This window comes from Arachis ipaensis, chromosome B8 (assembly GCF_059453495.1).
Source record: "Arachis ipaensis isolate K30076 ecotype BB chromosome B8, ASM5945349v1, whole genome shotgun sequence".
Lineage (NCBI taxonomy): Eukaryota > Viridiplantae > Streptophyta > Magnoliopsida > Fabales > Fabaceae > Arachis > Arachis ipaensis.
The window spans coordinates 62,237,426-62,248,630 of NC_142443.1; the positions used below are offsets into that span (position 1 = coordinate 62,237,426).

General features: G+C 38.1%; 1 non-coding gene across 1 annotated transcript; it reads right to left on the reverse strand.

Moving 5' to 3' along the window:
• Window positions 1–2,029: 2,029 nt before the first annotated feature.
• Window positions 2,030–2,137, reverse strand: LOC148548313 (small nucleolar RNA R71). The gene has a single exon (XR_015898016.1). It is a non-coding gene; the product is annotated as a small nucleolar RNA R71 (small nucleolar RNA).
• Between the last annotated feature and the right edge of the window lie 9,068 nt (window positions 2,138–11,205).

Below are 11,205 nucleotides of genomic sequence, written 5' to 3' on the forward strand. Positions count from 1 at the left end.
ATATTTTGACTAAAGCTTGGCTGGCTATTAAGCCATGCCTGACCCTTTGATTGGAGCTTTAGACTAACATGGCAAGATTCCTGGAATTCATATTAAAAGTTTTGGAATCCTTATTTTTCCCTTTCAAATAATTTTCAAAAAAAAATACCAAAAAAATCATAAAATCATAAAAATAAAAAATATTTTTGTGTTTCTTGAGTCATGTTATAAGTTAGGTGTCAATTGCATATTCATCTTGCATTTTTTCGAAAATTTTCATGCATTCATAGTGTTCTTCATGATCTTCAAGTTGTTCTTGGTAAGTCTTCTTGTTTGATCTTTGCATTTGCATGTTTTGTGTCTTTTCTTGTTTTTCATATGCATTCTTGAATTCTTAGTGCCTAAGCATTAAAGATTTCTAAGTTTGGTGTCTTGCATGTTTTCTTTGCATTAAAAATTTTTCAAAAATATGTTCTTGATGTTCATCATGATCTTCATAGTGTTCTTGGTGTTCATCTTGACATTCATAGCATTCTTGCATGCATCACATGTTTTGATCTAAAATTCTCATGCATTGCATCATTTTCATGTTTCTCTCTCTCATCATTAAAAATTCAAAAATAAAAAAAAATATCTTTCCCTTTTTCTCTCTTAAAATTTTGAAAATTAGATTTGACTTTTTCAAAAATTTAAAAAAAAAAATCTAGTTTTTTTATGAGTCAAATCAAATTTTCAATTTAAAAATCTTATCTTTTTCAAAATCTTTTTCAAAAATCAAATCTTTTTCATTTTTCTTAATTTTACATCATATTTTCGAAAATAACATCAATTAATGTTTTGATTCAAAAATTTCAAGTTTGTTACTTACTTGTTAAGAAAGATTCAAACTTTAAGTTCTAGAATCATATCTTGTGATTTCTTGTGAATCAAGTCATTAATTGAGATTTTAAAAATCAAATCTTTTTCAAAACTAATTTCAATCATATCTTTTCAAAAATATCTTCTTATCTTATCTTTTTCAAAAATTTGTTTTCAAAATATCTTTTCTAACTTCTTATCTTCTTATCTTTTCAAAATTGATTTTCAAAATTTGTTTCAACTAACTAACCAACTTTTTGTTTGTTTCTTACCTTTTTCAAAACTACCTAACTAACTTTCTCTCTCTAATTTTCGAAAATATCTTTCCTCTTTTTCAAAATTTCTTTTTAATTAACTAATTATTTTAATTTTTTATTTGAATTTTCGAAAACTACTAACCTTTTTTAAAAACTATTTTCGAAAATCACTAACCCTTTTTCAAAAATTATTTTCAAAAATCCTCTCCCTCTCTCATCTTATTCTATTTATTTATTCATCTCCTAACATCTCTTCCTCACATCACTCACCAAATTCGAACCCTCTCTTCTATCTGTGTTCGAATTTTTTTCTTCTTTTCTTCTTCTACTAACAATAAGGAACCTCTTTATTGTGACATAGAGGATTCCTCTTCTTTTCTTTTTCTCTTTTCTTTCTTATGAGCAGGGACAAAGAAAAAGGCATTCTTGTTGAAGCTGATCCAGAACCTGAAAGGACTCTGAAGAGGAAACTAAGAGAAGCTAAATTACAACAATCCAAAGACAACCTTATTGAAAATTTCAAACAAGCAAAGGAGATGGCAGCCGAACCCAACAACAATAATGCAAGGAGAATGCTTGGTGACTTTACTGCACCTAATTCCAATTTACATGGAAGAAGCATCTCCATTCCTACCATTGGAGTAAACAATTTTGAGCTGAAACCTCAGCTAGTTTCTCTGATGCAGCAGAATTGCAAGTTTCATGGACTTCCATCTGAAGATCCTTTTCAGTTCTTAACTGAATTCTTGCAGATCTGTGATACTATTAAGACTAATGGAGTAAATCCTGAAGTCTACAGGCTCATGCTTTTCCCTTTTGCTGTAAGAGACAGAGCTAGAATATGGTTGGACTCTCAACCCAAAGACAGCCTGAACTCTTGGGATAAGCTGGTCACGGCTTTCTTAGCCAAGTTCTTTCCTCCTCAAAAGCTGAGCAAGCTTAGAGTGGATGTTCAGACCTTCAGACAGAAAGAAGGTGAATCCCTCTATGAAGCTTGGGAAAGATACAAACAGTTGACCAAAAAGTGTCCTTCTGACATGCTTTCAGAATGGACCATCCTGGATATATTCTATGATGGTCTGTCTGAGTTATCAAAGAGGTCATTGGACACTTCTACAGGCGGATCCATTCACCTAAAGAAAACGCCTGCAGAAGCTCAAGAACTCATTGACATGGTTGCTAATAACCAGTTCATGTACACTTCTGAGAGGAATCCTGTGAATAATGGGACGCCTATGAAGAAGGGAGTTCTTGAAATTGATACTCTGAATGCCATACTGGCTCAGAATAAAATATTGACTCAGCAAGTCAATATGATTTCCCAGAGTTTGAATGGAATGCAAGCTGCATCCAACAGTACTCAAGAGGCATCTTCTGAAGAAGAAGCTTATGATCCTGAGAACCCTGCAATAGCAGAGTTAAAATACATGGGTAAACCATATGCAAACACCTACAATCCATCATGGAGAAATCACCCAAATCTCTCATGGAAGGATCAAAAGCCTCAACAAGGCCTTAATAATGGTGGAAGAAACAGGTTTAGCAATAGCAAGCCTTTTCCATCATCCACTCAGCAACAGACAGAGAATTCTGAGCAAAATCCATCTAGCTTAGCAAATCTAGTCTCTGATCTATCTAAGGCCACTGTGAGTTTCATGAATGAAACAAGATCCTCCATTAGAAATTTGGAAGCACAAGTGGGCCAGCTGAGTAAAAGGATCACTGAAATTCCTCCTAGTACTCTTCCAAGCAATACAGAAGAAAATCCAAAAGGAGAGTGCAAGGCCATTGACATAAGCAAAATGGCCGAACCCAAAGAGGGAGAGAAGGACGTGAATCCCAAGGAGAAAGACCTCCTGGGACGTCTAGTGATCAATAAGGTGCTTCCCTCTGAGGAACCTAAGGAATCTGAGGCTCATCTAGAGACCATAGAGATTTCATTGAACCTCCTTATGCCCTTCATGAGCTCTGATGAGTATTCTTCTTCTGAAGAGAATGAAGATGTCACTGAAGATCAAACTGCCAAGTTTCTTGGTGCAATCATGAAGCTAAATGCCAAATTATTTGGTATTGAGACTTGGGAAGATGAACCTCCCTTGTTCACCAATGAACTAAGTGATCTGGATCAACTGACATTGCCTCAGAAGAAACAGGATCCTAGAAAGTTCATAATACCTTGTATCATAGGCACCATGATCTTTAAGGCTCTGTGTGACCTTGGTTCAGGGATAAACCTCATGTCCCTCTCTGTAATAGAGAAACTAGGAATCTATGGGGTGCTAAAATCTCATTAGAGATGGCAAACAATTCAAGAAAACAGGCTTATGGACAAGTAGAGGATCTGTTAGTAAAGGTTGAAGGCCTTTACATCCCTGCTGATTTCATAGTCCTGGATACTGGAAAGGAAGAGGATGAATCCATCATCCTAGGAAGACCTTTCCTAGCCACAGCAAGAGCTGTGATTGATGTGGACAGAGGAGAATTGATCCTTCAATTAAATAAGGACAACCTTGTGTTTACAACTCAAGGATCTCTCTCTGCATCCATGGAGAGGAAGCAGAAAAAGCTTCTCTCAAAGCAGAGTCAACCAAAGCCCCCACAGTCAAACTCTAAGTTTGGTGTTGGGAGGCCACAACCAAACTCTAAGTTTGGTGTCAAACCCCCATATCCAAACTCTAAGTTTGGTGTTGGGAGGTCTCAACAAAGCTCTGCACATCTGTGAGGCTCCATGAGAGCCCACTGTCAAGCTATTGACATTAAAGAAGTGCTTGTTGGGAGGCAACCCAATTCTTATTTATCTAACGATATTTTCTTAGTTATATGTATTTATAGGTTCATGATCATGTGGAGTCACAAAATAAATATAAAAATTGAAAACGGAATCAAAAACAGCAGAAGAAAAATCACACCCTGGAGGAAGACCTTACTGGCGTTTAAACGCCAATAAGAAGCATGTTTTGGGCGTTCAACGCCAAAACAGAGCATGGTTCTGGCGCTGAACGCCAGAAATGGGCAGCATCTGGGCGTTTGAACACCAGAAATGCACCCTGGAGAAGAGCTGGCACTGAACGCCCAGAACAAGCATGGTTCTGGCGTTCAACGCCAGAAATGGGCAACAAATGGGTGTTGAACGCCCAAAATGGGCACCAACCTGGCGCTGAACGCCCAGAGTTGTGTGCAAAGGCATTTTACATGCCGAATTTGGTGCAAGGTTGTAAATCCTTGAACACCTCAGGATTCGTGGACCCCACAGGATCATCTCAGGATCTATGGACCCCACAGGATCCCCACCCACCTCACCCTCTCTCTCTCTCTCTCCATTCATGATCATCCCTTCTGCTTTCCATTCACCACTCACATCCATACACACATCCCTCTATCTCCTCCATATCTTTTTCTTCTTCTTCTATTCTCTCTTCTTTTGCTCGAGGATGAGCAACATTCTAAGTTTGGTGTGGTAAAAGCATAAGCTTTTTGTTTTTCCATTACCATTGATGGCACCTAAGACCGGAGAAACCTCTAGAAAAGGGGAAGGGAAGACAAAGGCTTCCACCTCCGAGTCATGGGAGATGGAAAGATTCATCTCAAAGGTCTATAGCTCAGTGGTAGAACATGTGGCTGCAAATCAAGAGATCCTTGAGATACCTCAGGGGATGCATCCTCCTCCACAAAACTATTGAGAGCAAATCAACACCTCCCTAGGAGAATTAAGTTCCAATATGGGACAACTAAGGGTGGAACATCAAGAGCACTCCATCATCCTTCATGAAATAAGAGAAGATCAAAAAGCAATGAGGGAGGAGCAACAAAGACAAGGAAGAGACATAGAAGAGCTCAAGGACATTATTGGTTCCTCAAGAAGGAAACGCCACCATCACTAAGGTGGACTCATTCCTTGTTCTTACTTTCTCTGTTTTTCGTTTTCTATGTTATGTGCTTATCTATGTTTGTGTCTTCATTACATGATCATTAGTAGTTAGTAACTATGTCTTAAAGTTATGAATGTCCTATGAATCCATCACCTCTCTTAAATGAAAAATGTTTTAATTCAAAAGAACAAGAAGTACATGAGTTTTGAATTTATCCTTGAACTTAGCTTAATTATATTGATGTGGTGACAATGCTTCTTGTTTTCTGAATGAATGCTTGAACAGTGCATATGTCTTTTGAAGTTGTTATTTAAGAATGTTAAATATGTTGGCTCTTGAAAGAATGATGACTAGGAGACATGTTATCTGATAATCTAAAAAATCATAAAAATGATTCTTGAAGCAAGAAAAAGCAGCAAAGAACAAAGCTTGCAGAAAAAAAAATAGGCAAAAAAAAAAAAGAAAAAAAAAAGAGCAAGCAGAAAAAGCCAAAGCTCTTAAAACCAAGAGGCAAGAGCAAAAAGCCAATAACCCTTAAAACCAAAAGGCAAGGGCAATTAAAAAGGATCCCAAGGCTTTGAGCATCAGTGGATAGGAGGGCCTAAAGGAATAAAATCCTGGTCTAAGCGGCTAAACCAAGCTGTCCCTAACCATGTGCTTGTGGCGTGTAGGTGTCAAGTGAAAACTTGAGACTGAGCGGTTAAAGTCAAGGTCCAAAGCAAAAAAAAGAGTGTGCTTAAGAACCCTGGACACCTCTAATTGGGGACTTTAGCAAAGCTGAGTCACAATCTGAAAAGGTTCACCCAATTATGTGTCTGTGGCATTTATGTATCCGGTGGTAATACTGGAAAACAAAGTGCTTAGGGCCACGGCCAAGACTCATAAAATAGCTGTGTTCAAGAATCATCATACTAAACTAGGAGAATCAATAACACTATCTGAACTCTGAGTTCCTATAGATGCCAATCATTCTGAACTTCAATGGATAAAGTGAGATGCCAAAACTATTCAAGAGGCAAAAAGCTACAAGTCCCGCTCATTGATAGTTTGGAATTTATAGTATATTCTCTTCTTTTTATCCTATTTGATTTTCAGTTGCTTGGGGACAAGCAACAATTTAAGTTTGGTGTTGTGATGAGCGGATAATTTATACGCTTTTTGGCATTGTTTTTAGTATGTTTTTAGTAGGATCTAGTTACTTTTAGAGATGTTTTCATTAGTTTTTATGTTAAATTCACATTTCTGGACTTTACTATGAGTTTGTGTATTTTTCTGCGATTTCAGGTATTTTCTGGCTGAAATTGAGGGACTTGAGCAAAAATCAGATTCAGAGGTTGAAGAAGGACTGCTGATGCTGTTGGATTCTGACCTGCCTGCACTCAAAATGGAGTTTCTGGAGCTACAGAACTCAACATGGCGCGCTTCCAATTGCGTTGGAAAGTAGACATCCAGGGCTTTCCAGCAATATATAATAGTCCATACTTTGCTCAAGTTTAAACGACGCAAACTGGCGTTCAACGCCAGCTCTCTGCCTAATTCTGGCGTCCAGCGCTAGAAACAAGTTGCAAAGTGGAGTTCAACGCCCAAACTGGCACAAAAGCTGGCGTTCAACTCCAAGAATGACCTCTCCACGTGTAGACTTCAAGCTCAGCCCAAGCACACACCAAGTGGGCCCCGGAAGTGGATTTATGCATCAATTACTTACTTCTGTAAACCCTAGTAGCTAGTTTATTATAAATAGGACCTTTTACTATTGTATTAGACATCTTTGGACGCCTGGTTCTTAGATCAGAGGGGCTGGCCATTCGGCCATGCCTGGACCTTTCACTTATGTATTTTCAACGCTAGAGTTTTTGCACTCCATAGATTAAGGTGTGGAGCTCTGCTGTTCCTCAAAGATTAATGCAAAGTACTACTGTTTTCTATTCAATTCATCTTATTTCGCTTCTAAGATATTCATTCGCACTTCAACCTGAATGTGATGAACGTGACAATCATCATCATTCCCTATGAACGCGTGCCTGACAACCACTTCCGTTCTACATTAGATTGAATGAGTATCTCTTAGATCTCTTAATCAGAATCTTCGTGGTGTAAGCTAGAATGATGGCGGCATTCAAGAGAATTCGGAAAGTCTAAACCTTGTATGTGGTATTCCGAGTAGGATTCAATGATTGAATGACTGTGACGAGCTTCAAACTCACGAGTGCTGGGCATAGTGACAGACGCAAAAGGAGGGTGAATCCTATTCCAGCATGATCGGGAACCTCAGATGATTAGCCGTGCCGTGACAGGGCATCTTGGACCATTTTCACAAGAGGAGGGGATGTAGCCACTGACAACGGTGATGCCCTTGCATAAAGCCATCGATGGAAAGGAGTGAGACTGATTGGATGAAGACAGCAGGAAAGCAGAGGTTCAGAGGAACGAATGCATCTCCATACGCTTATCTGAAATTCTCACCAATGATTTACATAAGTATTTCTATCCTTCTTTTATTATTTAATTTCGAAAACCCCATTACTATTTTATATCCGCCTGACTGAGATTTACAAGGTGACCATAGCTTGCTTCATACCAACAATCTCCGTGGGATTCGACCCTTACTCACGTAAGGTATTACTTGGACGACCCAGTGCACTTGCTGGTTAGTTGTGCGAAGTTGTGAACCATGGTATTGGCATCATGTTTTTGGCGCCATTACCAGGGAAAGAAAGAGCAATGAATTTTACATAATCAAGGTGTAATCACAATTTCGTCCACCAATAAGAATTTTACCCACTTGAATGTTGTGTTGGATGGTGACTTGGGGAGGGAGACCTCCCCACACTTAGACAATGCGAGGTCTACTTTTTTAGGCTCTTCTTTAATTGCTTCCACCTCTTCGCAAGCTTCTTCAATTTCAACCTTTTCCCTTTTATCACTTGGCTTGGTGTTGCCTTCAAGAGCTTCAATTTCTCGCCAAATGAGAGGTGATTCAATTTTGGATAGGAATTCATTGATGAATGAATTCATCTCTCTATCAACCTCTTCATATTCTTCAATTTTGATATACACCATGCCGACTTTTTCCTTTTGGTGGCTCTCTTCCAATTCACTCTCTTCTTCATTACTCACCAAAGGTATGGGAGGTTGTGCACATTCTTCTACAATTTCAACATCATGTCCAAAGGGAGAGGATTCCATTGTAGATAGGAATTCCTCCATGATTGATTCCATCTCTTGATAAGCCTCTTCCAAGTCTCCAACGATGACATGCCTTGGAGGTTGCGCACCCTCATCAACATCAATATCTAGCTTCTTGGAAGAATGCTCCATGATGCTATATTCCCATGGACTTTCAACATCTCCTAAATCTTCAACCACTTCTTCCTTTTCTTCAATAGCCATAGGCTCCTCCAATTGCTCTAATACAAAATAACATCCCTCATTACCCACCGGAGTTTCCAATCTCTCCTTCATGCTATGCTCTTCAATGGATTCTTCACATGTGGCCAGGGAAGCACCTTGAGTGTTCAAGCATTGGTAGGCTAAGGTATGCACTACCTTGGTCAAGTTAGTAACAAACTCTAGGGTGTTCCTTTGCATATCCGCTTGTCCTTGAAGTAGAAAGGTGAGAGAATCATCTATTAGGGCTTGGGGTGGATATGAGGGTTCATTATTTTGGAGAGGGGATTCATAGTAGGAAGGCAGTTCTTCTTGGTAAGGGTATGGAGATGGTGTGCATTGAGGTGGTTCTTGGTAGTAGTCATGATATGATTGTGGTGGTTCCAAAGGTTCTTGCTCATAATGGTCATAAGAATATGGTATGGGTGATTGGTCATGTGATGGATAGGGATCATAGGAAGGTGTTTGGTAATGAGAGGCTTGTGAGAATGGTTGAGGTTCATGTTGAGGATAAGAGTTATAGGCATATGATAGTGGTAGTTGATTTTCACATAAAGTTTCACCATAGCCATTGAATTGACATGCATTATGATGAAAATTATACCTATACGCATCCAGAGGTTGTTGCCAATAGGAGTGATCAATTCCTTGAGACTCCTCCCATCTTTGTTGGTTCCATCCATAATGAGTATCATCATTGAAGTTCACATTTTCTACAACACAATTAGAACCAAACTCATAGCCAAAGTGAGAATTCATAGTGACAAGAGAAAATATGAAACAAAAACTAACTAGAAATAACGAAATGAAATCCTACAAATAGCAAAGCTATTTATAATATTCACATATATACAATAACCAATAACACAACACCATTGCAACTCCCCGGCAACGGCGCCATTTTGATGATTAGACTTTTGAGTGGTTTAGAATTCACAATAGATTCTCGTTGCAATATAGTTTCTAAACCAACAATAGTCCTTTCATACAAAAATTTTTGTTTGTCACTAGTACAAATCCCTAAATTTATAAACCGAAGTATTGAACCTCGGGTCGTTCTCCCTAGGAATTGCAACAAAGTGTATTGTTATTGGTTATGGAGCTATGTTTGGGGTTTTTGAGATATTAGACATGAAAAGTAAATGGCAATGAAAATAAACTAACAACTAGAAAGCTCTTGGCAAGGTTGTGAGAATTAGAAGTCCTATCCTAGTTATCCTCCTCAATTGTGACTACAATTGTCCATTGTTACCACTTAGTTAACCTCTAACTATGAAGGAAAGTCAAGTGGATATCCACAAGTCCTAGCCAACTCCCAAGGGAAAGACTAGCTTTAGTGGTATCCAAATCAATTAGCAACTTCTAATTATCAATCAACAAGGGAATTAGATAACACAAGCCTCACTAATTACTCTACCATAGCCAAGAGGAACAAAATCTACACTAAAATCCAACCAAGCATTTTATCAAATACTTGGAAGGCATAAAAGTAAAGCAAAGTAAAATTACAAGGAAAGTAAAGATACACTACTCAATTGCAAGGAAATTAACAACAACAATTCAATTGAACAATAAAGGAACATGAATCATAAATTGTATTAAAGGAAAATGGAAGAAACAAAAGTGCATCAAAGAGAAATAGAAGAACAAAAGTGCACCAACATAAAAGTAGAGAATTACATGAATTAAATGCTAAACTAGAGAGAGGAAAGGTAGAAGAAGAAGAAAGCATGAATTGAAACCTAGATCTAAATTATTGAACTAAACCTAATCCTAATTCTAATCCTAGAGAGAAGTGAGAGCTTCTCTCTCTAAAACTAAAGAACTAAACTATCCTAATGTGTTGTGTATTGTCCTCCTCCCCCTCCCCCCCTTCATTCTTTGGTCTTTTTAGTCTCTTTGCCGCCAAAAGCTCAGCTCTAAATGGGGCTGGAAACCCTCCAAAATCGCCAAGCATGTTTTCCTCTTTAAAAATCACGTGTGGGCATCGGCGTGTGTGCGCCCAGTGCGCGCGCGCACCCCTGGGGAATTTCACGCTCTGCGCATAAGCGCATAGTGCGCGTGCGCGCCCATGGGGTTTCCAAACTTTTGGCTTTTCATGATTTCTCCATGTTGTATGCTTTCTTTTCACTCCTTTGATCTCTTCCTAGCCCTTTTCAACCTGAAATCACTAGCAAACACATCAAGGCATCTAGTGGAATCAAAGGCAAATTAAAATTATCAAATTAAAGGTCTAAAAAGCATATTTTCACATCTAGGCACAAGTATGGAGACAATCACAAAACCATGCTATTTCATTGGATAAATGTGAGGAAAGGTTATCAAAATGCTCTAACTGCAACTCAAGATAAACCCTACAAAGGGGGTTTATCAGTAAGCCATGTCTAATCTTTTGGAACGAGGTTTCAACTATCCTTAGAAGAGCTTCTTTGTCTTTCTCAGCAAATTAGCTGTTGTATGTAATGATTTGCTAAAGCTTGGCTGGCCATTGGCCATGTCTAGTGTTTTGGACCGGAGCTTTCACTGAAAGCTTGGCTGGCTAATAAGCCATGTCTAATTCCTGGACCGAAGCTTTAGACTAACATTGCATGATTCCTGGAATTCTTATTAAAAATTTTGAAATCCTTATTTTTCTTTTTCAAATTAATTTTCGAAAATTACCAAACAAAAAATTTAATAAAATCATAAAGACTAAAAATATTTTATGTTTCTTGTTTGAGTCTGGTGTCAATTTTTAAGTTTGGTGTAAATTGCATCCTTTTAATTTCCTGAAAATTTTTGAAAACTCATGCATGATGTTCTTCATGATCTTCAAAGTGTTCTTGATAATTGTCTTTGTTTGATCTTTAGTTTTT